Source organism: Chlorocebus sabaeus, chromosome 4 (assembly GCF_047675955.1).
Source record: "Chlorocebus sabaeus isolate Y175 chromosome 4, mChlSab1.0.hap1, whole genome shotgun sequence".
In the NCBI taxonomy this organism is placed as follows: Eukaryota; Metazoa; Chordata; class Mammalia; order Primates; family Cercopithecidae; genus Chlorocebus; species Chlorocebus sabaeus.
Window position 1 is genome coordinate 21,556,220 of NC_132907.1, and position 19,040 is coordinate 21,575,259.

The following is a 19,040-nucleotide window of genomic DNA, read 5'->3' on the forward strand; positions in this document are numbered from 1 at the left end:
GCCATAGACCCAGATCAGCGTTTCTCATTGTCTGCTGGATTAAAGAAAGAACCTGTCACCACTAATATGGCCCCACCATACATTTCTGATGTATCTCTACTTTCCTGTGCGAACCTTACAGTTCAACCAGGAGTAACTGGCCCTTCTTCAGTCACACTCAGTACCTTTTTACCTCCCTGCTTCTGTTCTCTTTGTTTACCTTGGATATGCCTACCCATTTAAACTGTTGAGATCCTAAATATCCCTTAAGGGCTTTTTCATATACCACCTCTTTTTCTAATTCCCTCAAACACATCATCACTGCCGACCTTGAAAACCCATAAAATTTCCGTAATATTTTTTGACTTGCCTTACTATCGTATGTGGAAATGTATTAAGGACAGGAATCGTATTTCACTCAATTTTTAAAGCCCATATTTTGAAACATAGTACCAGGAAAACACTAAACACTCCCTAGTTTTAATAAATGATTATAGATTGTTATAATCCTTATATAATAGGTATTATTCCCATTTTACAAAACAGTAAAAATTAAAGTTTGTCAAGCAACTTACTGTAGATCACATAATGAGTAAAACTGGAATTTGAACCCAGATCTAATGCTTACGCTGGTTCTACTGTTCCCCACTGCTTCCGTGTAAGACCTTCATTCATATCTCTTTACCAAATGTTGTGCCTTTGAAATGCTCATTATGTGGATTACACTGTGGTTGGTATGGGAAATATAGTGACAAACATGACAGATATGGTGCCTGCCTTTATGAACCTTGCACAGTAAAGAGAACAGGTGAACTACCCGAAGATTGCAGTGTTCTCTTAGCAGCCTTGTCAAAAAAGAGAGAGAGACAGAGAGAGAAAACTATGTAAGTACCAAGACCCTAGAAGCTGTCATATTTTTAATGCCGCTACAAGTCTCAAGGGCCAGATATCTCAGAAGTTACAGATTGTACACATGCCTACTAATGTAATTCAAATAAGGACTATGAAGCTGTTACCAAAACAGGCTTTAGCCCAAGATTTAGAAATTTTCATTCCCAAACTGCCTAATTGAGAACTCCAATAGTAATATGAGTTCAAAAGCAAGCAATAAAGAAACGCCAGTTGTCTAGTTTTATGGTCTTAAAATAAATTCTATATCATTCCCAAAAGGTATTTCAAAAGAATCTTTATAGCACTTTACTAATTTGTACTTAGTGATAAATCACAAAATTTGGTATGGACACAACATAGAAAGGGAGGGTGCGGTAGGCGCCAAGGAAGTCTATGCGCCGCTTCCTCGTATGTATTTAACCCTTCAAACAAAGAGTTTATAAAAGTATAATTTTTTTTTCTTTATTTTTTGAGACAAAGCCCAGGTTGGTGTGCAGTGACACGATCTTAGCTCACTGAAACCTCTGCCTTCTGGGTTCAGCGATTCTCTTGCCTCAGCCTCCTGGATAGCTGGGATTACACGGGTGCACCACCAAGCCCAGCTTACATATATATATATATATATATATATATATATATATATATATATATATATTTTTTTTTTTTTTTTTTTTTTTTTTTTTTTTTTTTGAGACGGAGTCTTGCTCTGTCACCCAGGCTGGAGTGCAGTGACGTGATCTCGGCTCACTGCAAGCTCCGCCTCCTGGGTTCACGCCATTCTCCTGCCTCAGCCTCACGACTAGCTAGGACTACAGGCGCCCACCACCACGCCCGGCTAATTTTTTGTAGTTTTAGTAGAGACGATGTTTCACCATGTTGGCCAGGCTGGTCTCAGCTCCTGACCTCAAGATACCCGCCCGCCTCAGCTTTCCAAAGTGCTGGGATTACAGGCGTAAACTACCGCACCCCGCCTAAAAGTATAATGTTAAGAGCCCCTTTAAAAGTAATGAATGACCCGCATTGCCATCTTAATCCATCACCTTTACCGTTTACATACATAAATATGTTAGGCTTCCAACCTTCACATTTTTGATTTTTGTTGTCATGAGTCTTGCTTAAAGATGGGGAATTATAACAGCAGCAATAATACTAAAACAAATATTTATATTGCTGTTTCTATGTCAGCCACTTGTCTAAGTGCTTTTGATATATTAACTCCTTTTATTAAAAGTCCACTGAGGAAAACAATAGTAGAATCTGCGTTTTACAAATGATGAAGCTACAGAAACAGAGAAGTTAAGTAATTTGCCTAAATCCACATAGCTTGAAAGTAGCAGAGCCAGAATATAAACTTTGAAATGTGGTTCCCAAGCATATACACTAAACCACTCCACTGTCTTATTTTTTGTATTAGCATAATATGCACTATTTTATATTAGTACATATCATGTGATTGTTTAATTTGCTGATGCTTCATTACAAAAGACTTTTCATAATATCAAGGAAGAGTTGTACTTATTTGTTTCCCTTTACAGCTCCCAGCTGTGTTCAAATTTGTATTTTCCAGCCTTTGGCAGTTTTCTTTCTCTTTGTCCTGCACAATGTTTTTTTTGTTTTGTAATTTTAAATTTCAGGATAATTTCTTTAGACTAGCTTATTGCAAATGATAATTGCCCACACATAGCTCTTGGCAGATATGATGACTGATTACCACTTCTGCCAAAGGTCGGGAGATATTCACTGAGGGCCTTACTCTGTGATAGGCAAAGGGTTAGGCCCTCAAGGCAGAGAGTTAAATAGGAAAGTATATACAAACAAACCCTTCCCAGATAACATGGTCAGTGTTCTGAGTGAGGTATACACAGGGTCCAGTGAGAAAAGTTTGGGTTGTGTTTTGAACAAGAGGAGGAAATGGTTTGAAGTCTATTCTAGGCACAAAGGCTAGTATTGTTAGCATGAGAATGGAGGTGATGTAGATATACAAGAAAATTTAATTGGGTAGAAATCTTAAAGTACTATAGAATACAAGAAATTTAAAAGGTAAGGAAGTCATGAGCAGGTTGGCAGAAGATCTCAAAGTCCCTAGTGGTGATATTGTACATGCACTGAAAGTCTCAGCTGCCTGCTTCTCAATAACAAAACTAAAAATACTGCTTCTTTGTTCCTAAAACTTCCCAAAAACGAAATGAATAGGTGAAGCCTCTCTTGACATTGGGAAGAAACGTCTCTACAAGAGTGAGTACACACAAAGATTTCTGCTGTCCACTGAGCCTGCTTTCACTGTTTAACTGGTCCTGTTTGTTTTCTCCATTCCTCTCTTTAGACCTTGCCCTAGCTTTGCAGAATAGGTTGGGTAGTAGTAACAAATTGTATTAGAATAATTTTTGTTTGTTTGTTTTAAAGGACTTTATTTTCCTCTGGGAAACACTTCATAATGTAGAAACAGTATAACTATGATAATGTGTAAGTGTCCATATCTGAGAGTCTTAGGGATTTTTGGCCAAGGTGACTGGTTCACAAAGAAGTCAATGAAAGATCAAGAAAGAATAAACAGACTGCGTGTGGTGGCTCACGCCTGTAATCCCAGTACTTTGGGAGGCCGAGGTGGGTGGATCACCCGGGATCAGGAGTTCAAGACCAGCCTAGCCAACATAGAGAAACCCCATGTCTACTAAAAACACAAACATTAGCTGGATGTGGTGGTGCGCACCTGTAGTCCCAACTACTACGTAGGCTGAGGCAGGAGAATACCTGGAGCCTGGGAGGTAGAGGTTGCAGTAAGCTGAGATCATACCACTGTACTCCAGCCTGGGCCACAGAGTGAGACTCTCTCAAAAAAAAAAAAAAAAAAGAAAAAAGGAACGAAACAAAGAAAAACTAATTAGAACTAATTGTGACCCAAGTATGAGCACCACTTCTCCCTCAAGAGCAAACGTTGAGCCAGCCACAGTGGCTCATGCCTGTAATCCCAGCACTTTGGGAGTCTGAGCCAGGAGGATTGCAAACTCTGCCTCCCGGGTTCAAGCAATTCTCCTGTCTCAGCCTCCCGAGTAACTGGGATTTCAGGTGCCCACCACCTTGCCCAGCTAATTTTTGTATTTTTTTTTTAGTAGAGATGGGGTTTCACCATGTTGGCCAGGCTGGTCTCAAACGCCTGACCTCGGGTGATCTACCTGCCTTGGCCTCCCAAAGTGCTGGGATTACAGGTGTGTGCCACCACGCCTGGCTCATTCCTAGCTTTAAAAAAGCTCCTAGATAGCAAAATCAATTGAAAGAGACCAGAAGGAAATGAAAATGGAGGAAGGAGGTAAGGAAGAGCTTGGAAAAGAGCTGGATAAGATCCTACCAGGCAAGACAGAAGGATTACCATCCAAGGGGACCTGCCTCAGCTTTTCTGAGCAACCCCATTGAAGGAGAAGCCTAACAGCAATTGCTCAGGGCAATACCTAGCTAGGCAATCTTTTAATGCAAAGTTACTGTCACCTATAAGTAAAAATGGCCAAAACAAGCTACAGAACTCTATATCTGCTGCAAATTGCAACAAATTTGGCTACAAGTAACAGAGAACTCAAAATAAAAGAAGCTTTAAAAGATAAGCATTTATTTATTTCTCAGGTAAAGGAAACTGGAGATAGATCATCCAAGACTAGCGTGGCAACCCATGATGTTTTCAGGGACCCTCTTGTCTCTCTGCTCCGCCATGCTCAGCATGCAGCTTCCATCTCCAGGGTCACTTGTGGTCCAAGATGGCAACTGGAGCTCCAACCTTCATATCTGCATTTCAGTCCCTCTGGAAGGAATAGGTTAAAGACAAAAGGCGGCGGGGGGCGGGGGGGTGGTGGGAGAAAACACCAGCCCTTCTTAGCTGTTTTTTCATATCTCATTTTATATTCACATTTTATATCTCAGTGTCCAGAACTACAAGGTCATACCTAAGTACAAGGAAGCTGGAAATGTAATCTTTATTTTTCGCAACAATATGCCCAGCTCAAAACTGAAGAAAGGATCTTCCATGCTATTCACATACTGGGTGAGCACATAGTAAGTACACAATACATTTGTTGATCACCTAACTCAAAAACAGGAAACAATTTTACCATCAAGATTTTGGGGGCATAGGAAAGGACATAACTCTAATATCAAAGATGTATTATTTTATAAACATTAGCTTGAAATGTCAATGGAATTCTTAATAACACCGAGACTTGACTTTTAGCTAAATCTATCAATGTATAACGTTACAAATGGTCCACCATAAATAATCTGGGGAACTAACAAAGTATTCTCTCTCTTAAAATAGAAAAAAAAAAAAAGGCATCACTGGTCTTATTCGTTGCTATATCTCCAGTACCTATTAACAGTCAAGAATGAATGAATTACAGCAACTTCCCAAGCAATTTGTGGTCTTGATTTCCCTCTGATCCAGATTCCTTGCTTTTTCTTTTGCATTTTTTTTAATACCCAGCAAGTTCTCAGTTCTTTGACCGTGTATCATAGGCTGCCTCCCACTCTGAAATTTCTTAGGCCTATGAGTCCTGCCTCCCAGAGAAGACTTCCAGTTCTTTCCATATTTGTCCCAGCTGCACTGAACCAAAGCTGCAGTTATTAGTGCTTCCAAAGCCCATGCATTTGGGGGCACAAGGAACCCTGATAAGTTTTCTGGCTGGATTTATCCCTAAAATCTTACTTTTCCCCCTTACTTTGTGCTTTCCAGACTTTGGGTAACTCATGCTCCTTCAATGACAGCATGTTATGAGATACTCTTGGTAAAATCTCCCTAGTTAGGTCTCAGCACTCCTAAAGCTAATTTTTACCTTCTCATGAAAAGGAAATGGATTAACAAACTATCCACATTTCTCAAGCAAGATATTACCAAGGTCTCTGTGCTTCTTCCAGAAAGATAGGCTGCATATCTTCCCCAAAGGAAAAGAACACCAAATGCCTGCAAAGTCTCTGCTCAATGCCTCTCTGTTGAGAACTCCTGCTTGCTTTTCTTTTGAGGTACACATATGTGGATACAGATATATACACACATGCACATATATATGTCACTATAAATAATTTAGGAAGAAATTTGACCCATGTACACCAAAGAAACTTAAAAATTTATAAGTGGTGTCACCAAGGGCCAATAATTTTTTCCCTAAAGAAGATAATGAAAGCAGCCAGGACAGCCTCTCTTCTTGCCCAGCCATTTATTTAAACAGTTGCTTTGGAAATCCTACTGGAGCTTGGCCATAGGCTATGATCAAAATCTTCTGTCTCTACCCTAGCGCTTAGCAAGGAAACCAACTACCTTTTGGAATCTAAGACTGCTTAGATCACCAGATAATCTCAATTTTGGTAGAGAGCTCAAAGCACAGATGGTAATATCTGTCCATTGCTTAACAATGTATTTAATACGGCATGAAGAGAGTGAAAGAGTTTGATCTCTGCCTCTAGAAATAAAAAGAAAAAGAAATACAGTTTTGTACAGAGAAGGAAGCCATCCTGCCTTAAGGCAGGACTTAAATACAGCAGAAGCACTCCTTTCCACTCTTTCTCTGCATAGGTAGATATACCTACCTCTCTTGGTTTCATTCTTCTTTTCAAGAAGGGCAAACTGAGTCTGAAACTTCACCCTGTTTCTTCAGTTGATTTTTTTTTTTTTTTTTTGAGACAGAGTCTTGCTATGTCACCCAAGTTGGAGTGCAGTGGCACTATCTTGGCTCACTGCAACCTCCGTCTCCCGGGTTCAAGCAATTCTCCTGCCTCAGCCTCCCAAGTAGCTGGGATTACAGGCGTGCACCATCACGCCGGGTGAGTTTTGCATTTTTAGTAGAGACGGGGTTTCACCACGTTGGCCTGGCTGGTCTCAAACCCCTGACCTCAGGATCCACCCACCTTGGCCTCCAAAAGTGCTGGGAGTACAAGTATGAGCCACTGTGACCAGCCTCTTCAGTTGATCTTATTCCTCCTCTACCATGAGTGGGACTGTCTTGGTTTGGGAACCCCAGAACAAGGACTGAGTAAAAAACTGGAGTGTAATAGTATCTTTGGGGGATGATCCCAGGAAGTCAGAATAAGAATAAAAAGAAAGGTTAACAGGGAAGAAGGAAAGGCCATCGACGGATGTATTATTTAGCTAGTTACCATTGTGGGCAACTGGGCTTAATACTGCTGGGGACCCTCTAAAAAAAGTGTAGAATGCACCCCTGAAGGATCTGGGTGGATGTGACGTGAGACATTTATTCATCAACTCCAGTCCCTCTTTGACTGAGAAATGCCCTCTAAGAAACATTGCCAGCTTTGTGTGTGCAAGGACTGAAATATCTAGGCTTTAGAAAAGCCTTGAGGCAGGAAAGGTGAAAGATACGATGGTGGGCACTTGAGCAGGGAAGCCTTCAGCTTGCCAGGAACTGTCTACCTGGCAGACTCTACCACACCTGCAGCTCAAGGGGAGGTATGGCCAGGAAATGTAGCAGAGTACTCTGTCTGCTATAAGGAATGCATTATGGGCTGCTGTACCAGAAGTTCTTTCCTTTTACTTTCCCATTTGGCCTCTTTAGATGGCAAGCCGTAAGTTGTTTTAGAAGCCTTGTTCCCACTGAGACTTTTGTAATTCCTTCCTAAAGCTTGGACAATAGTATTTCATTCACAGACCACATTCTAAAGGCCTCTCTTCTCACTCTGGTTGTCCTTGACCTCTGAATAGGCCTGGTCTCTATACCTGGTAGCCTTCAACATTTTTTATTTTTTATTTATTTATTTTTAAATTATACTTTAAGTTCTAAGGTACATGTGCATAACGTGCACGTTTGTCACATATGTATACGTGTGCCGTGTTGTTGTGCTGCACCCATTAACTCGTCTTTTACATTAGGTGTATCTCCTAATGCTATGCCTCCCCCGCTACCCCAACCCCACGACGGGCCCCAGTGTGTGATGTTCCCCTTCCTGTGTCCAAGTGTTCTCATTGTTCAATTCCCACCTGTGAGTGAGAACATGCAGTGTTTGGTTTTCTGTTCTTGCAATAGTTTGCTGAGAATAATGGTTTCCAGCTGCATCCATGTCTCTACAAAGGACATGAACTCATCCTTTTTTATGGCTGCATAGTATTCCATGGTGTATATGTGCCACATTTTCTTAATCCAATCTGTCACTGATGGACATTTGGGTTGGTTCCAAGTCTTTGCTCTTGTGAATAGTGCCACAATAAACATATGTGTGCATGTGTCTTTATAGCAGCATGATTTATAATCCTTTGGGTATATACCCAGTAATGGGATGGCTGGGTCAAATGGTATTTCTAGCTCTAGATCCTTGAGGAATTGCCACACTGTCTTCCATAATGGTTGAACTAGTTTAAAGTCCCACCAACAGTGTAAAAGCGTTCCTATTTCTCCACATCCTCTCTAGCACCTGTTGTTTCCTGACTTTTGAATGATCGCCATTCTAACTGGTGTGAGATGGTATCCCATTGTGGTTTTGATTTGCATTTCTCTGATGGCAAGTGATGATGAGCATTTTTTCAAGTGTCTGTTGGCTGCATAAATGTCTTCTTTTGAGAAGTGTCTGTTCATATCCTTCACCCACTTTTTGATGGGGTTGTCTGTTTCTTTCTTGTAAATTTGTTTGAGTTCTTTGTAGGTTCTGGATATTAGCCCTTTGTCAAATGAGTAGATTGCAAAATTTTCTCCGATTTTGTAGTTTGCCTATTCACTTTGATGGTAGTTTATTTTGCTGTGCAGAAGCTCTTTAGTTTAATTAGATCCCATTTGTCAGTTTTGGCTTTCATTATCATTGCTTTTGGTGTTTCAGACATGAAGTCCTTGCCCATGCCTATGTCCTGAATGGTATTACCTAGGTTTTCTTCTAGGGTTTTTATGGTTTTAGGTCTAACATTTAAGTCTCTAATCCATCTTGAATTAACTTTTGTATAAGGTGTAAGGAAGGGATCTAATTTCAGCTTTCTACATATGGCTAGCCAGTTTTCCCAGCACCATTTATTAAATAGGGAATCCTTTCCCTATTTCTTGTTTTTGTCAGGTTTGTCAAAGATCAGATGGTTGTAGATGTGTGGTATTATTTCTGGGAGCTCTGTTCTGTTCCATTGGTCTATATCTCTGTTTTGGTAGCAGTACCATGCTGTTTTGGTTACTGTAGCCTTGTCGTATAGTTTGAAGTCAGGTAGCGTGATGCCTCCAGTTTTGTTCTTTTGGCTTAGGATTGTCTTGGCAATGTGGGGTCTTTTTTGGTTCCAATGAACTTTAAAGTAGTTTCTTCCAATTCTGTGAAGAAAGTCATTGGTAGCTTAATAGGGATGCCACTGAATCGATAAATTACCTTGGGCATTATGGCCATTTTCATGATATTGATTCTTCCTATCCATGAGCATGGTATGTTCTTCCATTTGTTTGTGTCCTCTTTTATTTCATTGAGCAGTGGTTTGTAGTTCTCCTTGAAGAGGTCCTTCACATCCATTTTAAGTTAGATTCCTAGGTTTTTTTATTCTGTTTGAAGCAATTGTGAATCAATGAATCCAGGAGCTGGTTTTTTGAAAACATCAACAAAATTGATAGACCACTAGCAAGACTAATGAAGAAGAAAATAGAGAAGAATCAAATAGATGCAATAAAAAATGATAAACGGGATGTCACCACTGACCCCACAGAAATACAAACTACCATCAGAGAATACTATAAACACTTCTATGCAAATAAACTAGAAAACCTAGAAGAAGTGGATAAATTCCTGGACACATACACCCTCCCAAGACTAAACCAGGAAGAAGTTGAATACCTGAATAGACCAATAACAGGCTCTGAAATTGAGGCAATAATTAGTAGCCTACCAACCAAAAAAGTCTAGGACCAGATGGATTCACAGCTGAATTCTACCAGAGGTACAAGGAGGAGCTGGTACCATTCCTTCTGAAACTATTCCAATCAATAGAAAAAGAGGGAATCCTCCCTAACTCATTTTATGAAGCCAACATCATCCCAATACCAAAGCCTGGCAGAGACACAACAAAAAAAGAGAATTTTAGACCAATATCCCTGATGAACATCGATCCAAAAATCCTCAATAAAATACTGGCAAACCACATCCAGCAGCACATCAAAAAGCTTATCCACCACGATCAAGTGGGTTTCATCCCTGGGATGCAAGGCTGGTTCGACATATGCAAATCAATAAACATAATCCATCACATAAACAGAACCAAAGACAAAAACCACATGATTATCTCAATAGATGCAGAAAAGGCCTTTGACAAAATTCAATAGCCCTTCATGCTAAAAACTATCAATAAATTCCTTATTGATGTGACGTATCTCAAAATAATAAGAGCTTTTTATGACAAACCTACAGCCAATATCATACTGAATGGGCAAAAACTGGAAGCATTCCCTTTGAAAACTGGCACAAGACAAGGATGCCCTCTCTCACCACTCCTATTCAACATAGCATTGGAAGTTCTGGCCAGGGCAATCAGGCAGGAGAAAGAAATAAAGGGTATTCAATTAGGAAAAGAGGAAGTCAAATTGTCCCTGTTTGCAGATGACATGATTGTATATTTAGAAAACCCCATCGTCTCAGCCCAAAATCTCCTTAAGCTGATAAGCAACTTCAGCAAAGTCTCAGGATATAAAATCAATACGCAAAAATCACAAGCATTCTTACACACCAATAACAGAGAAACAGAGAGCCTTCAATGTTTTTAATCGTGCAAGTAAGCATGGATTATAACGCATGGAAAGTGATCAATATGTACGTTTGTTGATGGTCTTAACATTACTGAAATTCTGACTCTTTTTATAAATACTATTAAGCAGGACTTTCTCAAGCCAAGTGAAACCATCAGATATTTCTTTCTGTAAGTATTTTAAAGAAAGAACAAGAGAGTTAATGGGTAGTTAAGTAGGAATTTTTGAAGTTTTGACAGATAGGTGGTGACTATGTTTCCAATATCTAATATCTCATTTTGTCAGACAGAGGAGGCATATTATTTCTGAGAGTTAGGCTCGTTCTAAAATCAATGCAAAAAGAAAAATTAACTCCAACAGGATCTCAAGGCCTTAAAAACAATAGGAGGAAAAATGTCAGAGTCAAAAATACCATTTAAACCTCTTTATATTTCTTAAAATACAGTATGCAAATTTTGTTTTTACAGCTTTGACAAAAATTGTTATACACACTAAGTTGGAAACTCCCTGACTATTGGAAGGAGTCTATCATAAATAGTTAAGTATTCCAACATTTCTGCCTTTAATATTTCACTATTAAATCCTAAAATGGTGGCCAGGCATGGTGGCTCAAACCTGTAAGCCCAGTATTTTGAGAAGTCAAGCCGGGCAGATCACTTGAGGTCAGGAGTTTGAGACCAGCCTGGCCAAAGTGGTGAAACCCCCATCTCTACTAAAAATATAAAAATTAGCTGTGTATGGTGGCAGGTGCCTGTAATCCTAGCTACTCAGGAGGCTGAGGCACGAGAATTACTTGAACCAGGGAGGCGAAGGTTGCAGTGAGCAGAGATCGTGCCACTGCACTCCAGCCTGGGCGACAGAGCAAGACTCCATCTCAAAACATTAAAATTAAAATTAATAAGTAAAATAAATCCTAAAATGAATGGGAGCTGGGTAAGTGGTGTGAATATATATTTTTACTTGCCTACAAGGTTGCTCTAATCTGTATCACTGTTACTCCTCTATATGCTATTAGATTTGAGATTTGCTTGTTGTTGTGATGTATTTTGCAAATATTTCTTCTAGTTTATCATTTGTTTTTTGATTTTTTTAATTTATGGTGGTGTTTGCCATACAAAAACTTGTGGTTTTCAAAATATGTAGTATTTCCTTTTATTGCATCTATATATTGAGTTTTACTTAGCCTTTCACCACACCTAAGTTATAAAAAATGTATCTGTGTTTTCTTTTAGTTCTTGTTTGATTTCATTCTTTACATTAACATCTCTGATCCCTTTGTAGTCTATTCTTCTGGTACGAGGTGTAAATCCAATATTATCTTTTGCCAAGTGGCTTTATCCTTGTTTTCATACATAAAACACTGTTCTCTGCAGCCACACATTTATAAGGTCTCTCTCAGCGTGAAACTCTTCTGCCTGTAGTGAATCACAAGGTTTTTCTTGTTTTGTTTTGTTTTGGTTTGGTTTGGTTTGGTTTGTTTAGTTCCAAAGGTACTACTTTCTGAAACTGCTTACTGACTCGGGGGATGTACTTTATTTAGAGCCCTAGTGCCTCATGGAAAGAATTTTAAAAGCATTTTTCTGATTGTCGAGCCTGCTCAGAGATTGTGGAAATTTTAAATAAGGTAGATGATCTAGTTCCCATGATTAAGAAGTTCAATTTGTGCAAGTGCATGTGGAATGATTAGAAAATAATTGCAGGCAGCATAGAACTAGTGAATTTTACTTTTTGAGTTACTGCCTAAATAGCAGGAAGTATTTCTTTGTACGAGGGCAATCAGTCTTCATGGCAGAATTGCTTTTGAACCCTTCATTTCAGCAGCAGGCAATGGAGAACCTAACTCACAGTGGCTTAAACATTTTTTCCCTCTTATATCAAGAAATCTGGAGGTTGGTGGTTACTGGCATTGGTTCAGCAGCTCCACAGTGTCAGGGACAGCACCTCTACAATTCGGTCGGCCTTTCCCACATAGCCTCAAGGTGGGTGTTGAGGCTCCTAGTATTACATGTTAGTTAAAAGTGAGAATAAGGTGAAGAGGCATACCAGCTGCACCTGACTCATTTATCATAAAAATCCTTTCCCTAAACTTCTTCCGAAGACATACATAGAAATGTATGTGTCCTTGACCAGAACTCTAGCACCCTTTAAGGCAAGAGAAGCAGAGAAATAGAATATTGATGTTTTCTAACCTTTGTTGGGAAAAACAGCAAGGAAGAGATAGTGGGAAGAGCCAACCAATGAATCTGCCACATTGAAGTACATATCTCATTTATGTTTGCTGCAAACAACGCCTAGAATGGTACAAGTCTGAAACAGAGCACCAGGTCTCATGAAGTCTAAGCAAAAGTTAAATAAGCAGGATTCGCCGGGCGCGGTGTCTCAAGCCTGTAATCCCAGCACTTTGGGAGGCCGAGACGGGCGGATCACAAGGTCAGGAGATCGAGACCATCCTGGCTAACACGATGAAACCCCGTCTCTACTAAAAAATACAAAAAACTAGCCGGGTGAGGTGGCAGGCGCCTATAGTCCCAGCTACTTGGGAGGCTGAGGCAGGAGAATGGTGTAAACCTGGGAAGTGGAGCTTGCAGTGAGCTGAGATCCGGCCACTGCACTCCAGCCTGGGCGACAGGGTGAGACTCCGTCTCAAAAAAAAAAAAAAAAAAAAAAAAATAAGCAGGATTCAGGGAGGAAAGGGACCTTGATGCATGAGTTTGGGGATCTTCCCCTTAGAGCTCTGCTGTTAATAGCCTGCAGCTTCCAGCTCCTGCTCTCTGTCCCTCAACTCAAATGCATGTGTGAGAGGCCAAGTGGGTCAGTGTGGGTTAACCGCCCACTCCTAGTCAGGGAACAGGAGGGGTCAGGTCATGCAGTGCCAGCCTGAGGGCGGCATAGGGATTATCCCTGGAGATGGAGATGCTGGAGCAAAGGGATGGCACATTTTAGTTTACATTAAGTATAAATAACATGCAATTGTAAGCAATTTGGTATGTTAATATGCGACAACTGGTTGTATGTTGTCAGATCCAGAAACCCAGAGAAGACAACTGCCCTTTTAAATAGTGTTGTGTATGTATCCCCAGTTTCAGAAATTTAGCAAGTGATGAGTTTGTTAGTTTTTGTGGGATACTATGACATACTAAAAAGAAAATTTAGTCTTTGTTCCTGGTCCCTGATACACAGCTCCTAAACTAAAACCTTTGGAATCCCTTGGAATGATACTGGCTTTTTTCTTTCTTTTTTTTTTTTTTTTGGAAACAGGGTCTTGCTCTGTTGCTCATGCTGGAGTACGGTAGCACAACCAGAGCTCACTGCAGCCTCAACCTTACGTGCTCAAGCAATTCTCCCACCTCAGCCACCCAAGTAGCTGGGACTATAGGTGCGCACCACTACGCTCAGCTAATTAAAAAAAAAAAAAAAAAAAAAAGGCCAGGCGTGGTGGATCATGCCTGTAATCCCAGCACTTTGGGAGGCCAAGGCAGGCGGATCACTTGAGGTCAGGATATCGAGGCCATCCTGGCAAACACAGTGAAACCTGTTCTCTACTACAAAAAGAAAGTACAAAAAATTAGCCAGACGTGGTGGTATGCACCTGTAGTCCCAGCTACTTGGGAGGCTGAGGCAAGAGAATCACTTGAACCTGGGAGGCAGAGGTTGTAGTGTGCCAAGATCATGCCACTGTACTCCAGCCTGGGTGACAGCAAGACTCTATCTCAAAAAAAAAAAAAAAAAAAAAGTTTGTAGAGAAGAGGTTCTCACTATGTTGAGGAGGCTGGTCTCGATCTCCCAGGCTCAAGCAATCTTCCCACCTTGGCCTCCCCCTGTGCTAGGATTATAGGCATGAGCTTCTGCCCTAGCCTACTAGCATCTTTTATGTACTAATGAGATGACTGGCAACTGGGGACTCCTAGATAGTGTTAGGGTGGGAGCTGGTCACCAGAAAGACCATGATTAGGCATGATTAGATGGTTGGAATTTTTAGGCCAACACTCCAACCTCCAGGGAGGAAGGAGAAGGTGGAGATGGGGTTAATCACTAATGACCAATTATTTAATCCATTGTGCCTACTTAATGAACACTTCATTAAAACCACTAAACATTGGGGTTTAGAAAAGTTCTGGGTTGGTAAACACCATGAGGTGCTGGGAGAATGGTGTGCCCAGAGTGCATGGAAGCTCCGAATCCCTACCTTGTCCTCTGCATCTCCTCTGTTTGCTTGTTGTATCCCTCATAATAAATGAGTAATGGCAAGTAAAGCACTTTCCTGAGTTCTGTGATGTTCTAGCAAATTATCAAACCTCAGGAGGAGGTTGTGGAAAGCCACAAATTCATAGCCAGATAGAGAGAAGTACCAGTGACAATCTGGAACTTGTGGCTGGCATCTGAAGTGGTAGCAGTCTTGTTGGACTGATCCTGCCACCAAATTACCCTGTTAAAAACTTTTTTTCTTTCTCTCTTTATTTCCTTTTTCCTCCTTGCTTACTGTATGTTTAACTTTTTTTTTTTTTTTGGGGGGACAGAGTCTTGCTCTGTTATCCAGGCTGGAGTGCAGTAGCATGATCTCGACTCACTGCAACCCCTGCCTCCCAGGTTCAAGCTATTCTCTTGCCTTAGCCTCCCAAGTAGCTGGGATTACAGGCGCGTGCCATCACACCAGGCTAATTTTTGTATTTTTAGTAGAGACAGGGTTTCACCATGCTGGCTAGGCTGGTCTCAAACCCCCAACCTCAGGTGATACGCACCCCCTTGGCCTCCCAAAGTGCTGGGATTATAGACATGAGCCACCGCACTCGACTAGTATTTAACTTCTTAAGAATAAAATGGTAACCTTTGCCCTTTTTCTTTCCACCAAGCATAGTGTCCCCTTATCAATTTTTATGCTTGCTTATAAATTCCAGGAACTGAATCTTAAAACAATCCAGTCACCTACCGAATTCTCCCCACCAGGAGATTACCTCAAGGTTGCAGTGAGTTTACAACCCAATTGTGGTGGAGATGGCACCAGCCCATTCACCACCATAGGGGGCAATAATCCAAGATAAGTCATCAGAGCAAGTCCTGTACCAGACTCATACTTCCGGCCGGCTGGGTATGGTGGCTCACGCCTATAATCTTAGCACTTTGGGAGGCTGAGGCAAGCAGATCACTTGAAGTCAGGAGTTTGAAACCAGCTTGGCCAACATGGTGAAACCCTGTCTCTACTAAAAATACAAAAATTAGCTGGGCATGGTGGTGGGTACCTGTAATCCCAGCTACCGGGGAGAATCACTTGAACCCAGGAGGTGGAGGTTGTGGTGAGCCGGGATCACGCCATTGCCCTCCAGCCTGGGAAACAGAATGAGACTCTGTATGGAAAAAAAAAAAAAAAAAAAAAAAGACTAAAAAATAACATGCCCCTTCAGCATGCCTGCCCCTACCCCCCACTCCACCCATAGCAAGCTTCCCTTTTTAACCCCTTGCATTCTGTCCAAAATTTGAATTTTTTTTTTTTTTTTTTTTTTTGAGATAGGGCCTCTCTCTGATGAAGCCTTGACCTCCCAGGTTCAAGAGATCTTTCTTCCTCAGTCTCCCAAGTAGCTGGGACTCGAGGCTCATGCTGCTGCACCTGGCTAATTTTTGCATTTTTTGTAGAGATGGAATTTTACCATGTTGCCAGGCTTATCTCAAACTCCTGGGCTAAAGCAATCCGCCTGCCTTGGCCTTCCAAAGTGCTGGGATTACAGGCGTGAGCCACTGAACCCTACCTGAAATGGTTTCTGTAAGTCACAAAGCTTGGCCATTTTCCCACTGCTAGCTCTGGAATAAAGTCACTTTCCTTCCACCATTCCTTGTCCTTGTTATTTGACTTTGTAAGCGGCACGTGGCCGAAACTGCGTTTGGTTACACTTCATTAACTTGTGGGATCTGAAGTTAATTCCAGATAAATAGTATTAGAATTGACTTGAATTGTAGAACACCCAGCTGGTGTTGGAAATTTGGTGAAGTGATGTTGGAAAAGATACCACGCATTTGCTGTCAAAAGTTTTGTGAGTGAAAGCAGCACACAGATAGATACCAACAAAGCAAAATAAGGAGAGGATGAGTCAGAATGACCCTGGAGGCCTCCCACTGCGACAGCAGAGGCCTCCTCCCAGCTTACTCAGCCTGAGGATAGGAGCCTTGATTTGGAAGAGTGAGTCAGAGACAGTGGCCATGGAATCCAGAACAACAGTGAGCTTTAAGAAAGAGAGCATGATTCAGAGAGACCAAAAATGACAGCTATGGATAAAGAGTTACAAGGGCTTAAGGCATGGCAAGCAAGTTGATAAATGGCTCTGAGGTAGGTGTTTTTGGCCAGCTGTACAGCTAAGGTCAGAGGCCTGAGAAGAAGAATGAGAGCTGGAGTGGTTTGGCAGAGTCAGACCCCAGGATGGGGTCATACTAAGGGTCTGAGTAGGTAATGAAGATCCAGTGTCAAGGAGAAAAGTGGGCTCTGTCATATCTCTGAAAGTAATTTCTTCAAAAGTCAGTTTGCCAAATTGACCAATTTGTTGAAAAACATTCAAACACCTTAAACAAATCTGCAGGAGTGTCAGGGTCAGGTTCCTAATTTTAGAAACCAGATCTTGGATATTTTGGATCTGACCATCTGATATGGCCAAATCTCCTCAGCGTAACTTAAGTGGGCTAGTCACTTGAACTTCAAGAAACACCTAATTGCAAAATTACTTCCCCTTCAACTTGTGGCCGCTTACATAGCGATGACCACAGATTAAGAAATTCACAAAATTTCTTGAAATTTTCAGAGCCTTCTGGGGACATAAAGCGCTTAGAAGAAAAAGTGCTGATGCGTTTCCTGCTCTTCACCTTTCCTCCCTAGGCCCGCACCTCCAGAAGTGTCTCCACCTGCATTAGGCCAGCGCGATGTCTGCTCATGAACCAAAGCTGTGGAAACAAAACCAGTGAGCCAAAGGCAGACACAGATGAACACTCGTGGAGCTGTCCCTCTTCTGGCTGTGAAAAACAGATATTTATTTCTGGCTGTCAGCTCTATTTACTCAGTCTAGCAAACTGCAGAGAAACTCCAAATGCAGAACTTACAGGGAGTGGAGTGTTTTTTTGGCTTCTTCTTGCCAAGGTATTTTGGCTCTTGACTGGGGTCATCTGTGTGAGAAATCTCTCCTTAGCCTTCTTTCCTAGGGTGGTGAGAAGATGGGAAGACTGTGGCTATTGACAAACGGTACCCTACATCCTGCCATTCTCAGTAAATGTTAATGAATTTAAGTGTTTGGCAGGTAGAAAGCTCTTGCCAGTGATCAAAACATGCTGTGTATACAGCTGTGTGCCTTTTTGAGGGCAGGAAAATTGGACTCTGATGCACAGAGGTTTGTGGATTCCTCCATGTGTTTTGAAAACTATATTTGAGAAGTAAGTATACTGAGCTGTTGTTTGGGAGAAGTAAACACGCAAGCTGGAGGTAGAGAAGTCACAGCCACAGAAACAGAAAACCTAATTAGGAGCAGGGTAGGAAAGCTGGACTTGCAAGAAAACTTACACATCTCTCCCCTTCTTCTAAGCCAGTGTTCTTTTTCTAAAAATAGCTAAGAAAGCTAGATAGAATTAGACTGGAATGGTCTGAGAAGTAAACTGATGCTGGGCGTGGAAGCTCATGCCTGTAATCCCAGCACTTTGGGAGGCTGAGGCAGGTAGATCACTTGAGGCTATGAGTTCAAAACCAACCTGGCCAACATGGTGAAACCTTGTCTCTACTAAAAATACAAAAATTAGCCGAGTGTGGTGGCAGGCACCTGTAATCCCTGCTTACTGGGGAGGTGGAGGCAGGAGAATCACTTGCACTTTGGTGACGGAAGTTGCAGTGAGCAGAGATTGTGCCACTGCACTCCAGCCTGGGTGACAGAGCAAGACTCCATCTCAAAAAATAAATAAATAAATAAAGAGGAAGTAAACTGGATTAGAGGAGGAGGTGTCATGTGCTCCAAAGGAAGGAAAACTGATTACAGGTATGTGAGGAGAACAATCTCCTGAGCAGCTATAATCTGAGGGTCAAACCCTCAAGACCCTATTTCTCACCCTGATTTGCCTGACTTATTGGACAGGAATTCCATCTGACTTGTCTATTTCTAGATTGACTTTTCCCATTTCTTCCTAGTTAGGTGGTATTTACAAGCCTCTTCTGAAAAACTTCCAGTCAGGCACGGTGGCTTGCATTTGTAATCCCAGCACTTTAAGAGGCCAAGGCAGGAAGACTGCTTGAGGCCAGAAGTTCGAGATCAGCCTAGGCAACGTGTAGGAAACGTGTGAGGGGAGAAGAAAAGACACACACGCACAATACCTTTAAGGGTAAACAACCTTTATCCCATGTAAATGGCAATGCAGATATAATAAGTAAATGATATAATAAGGAGATTGGTATAATCAGCAAATTGCAATGGGAAGAGAAGGGAAAAGATATTTACATTCACCAGACTATGGAGGATTCACCACTAG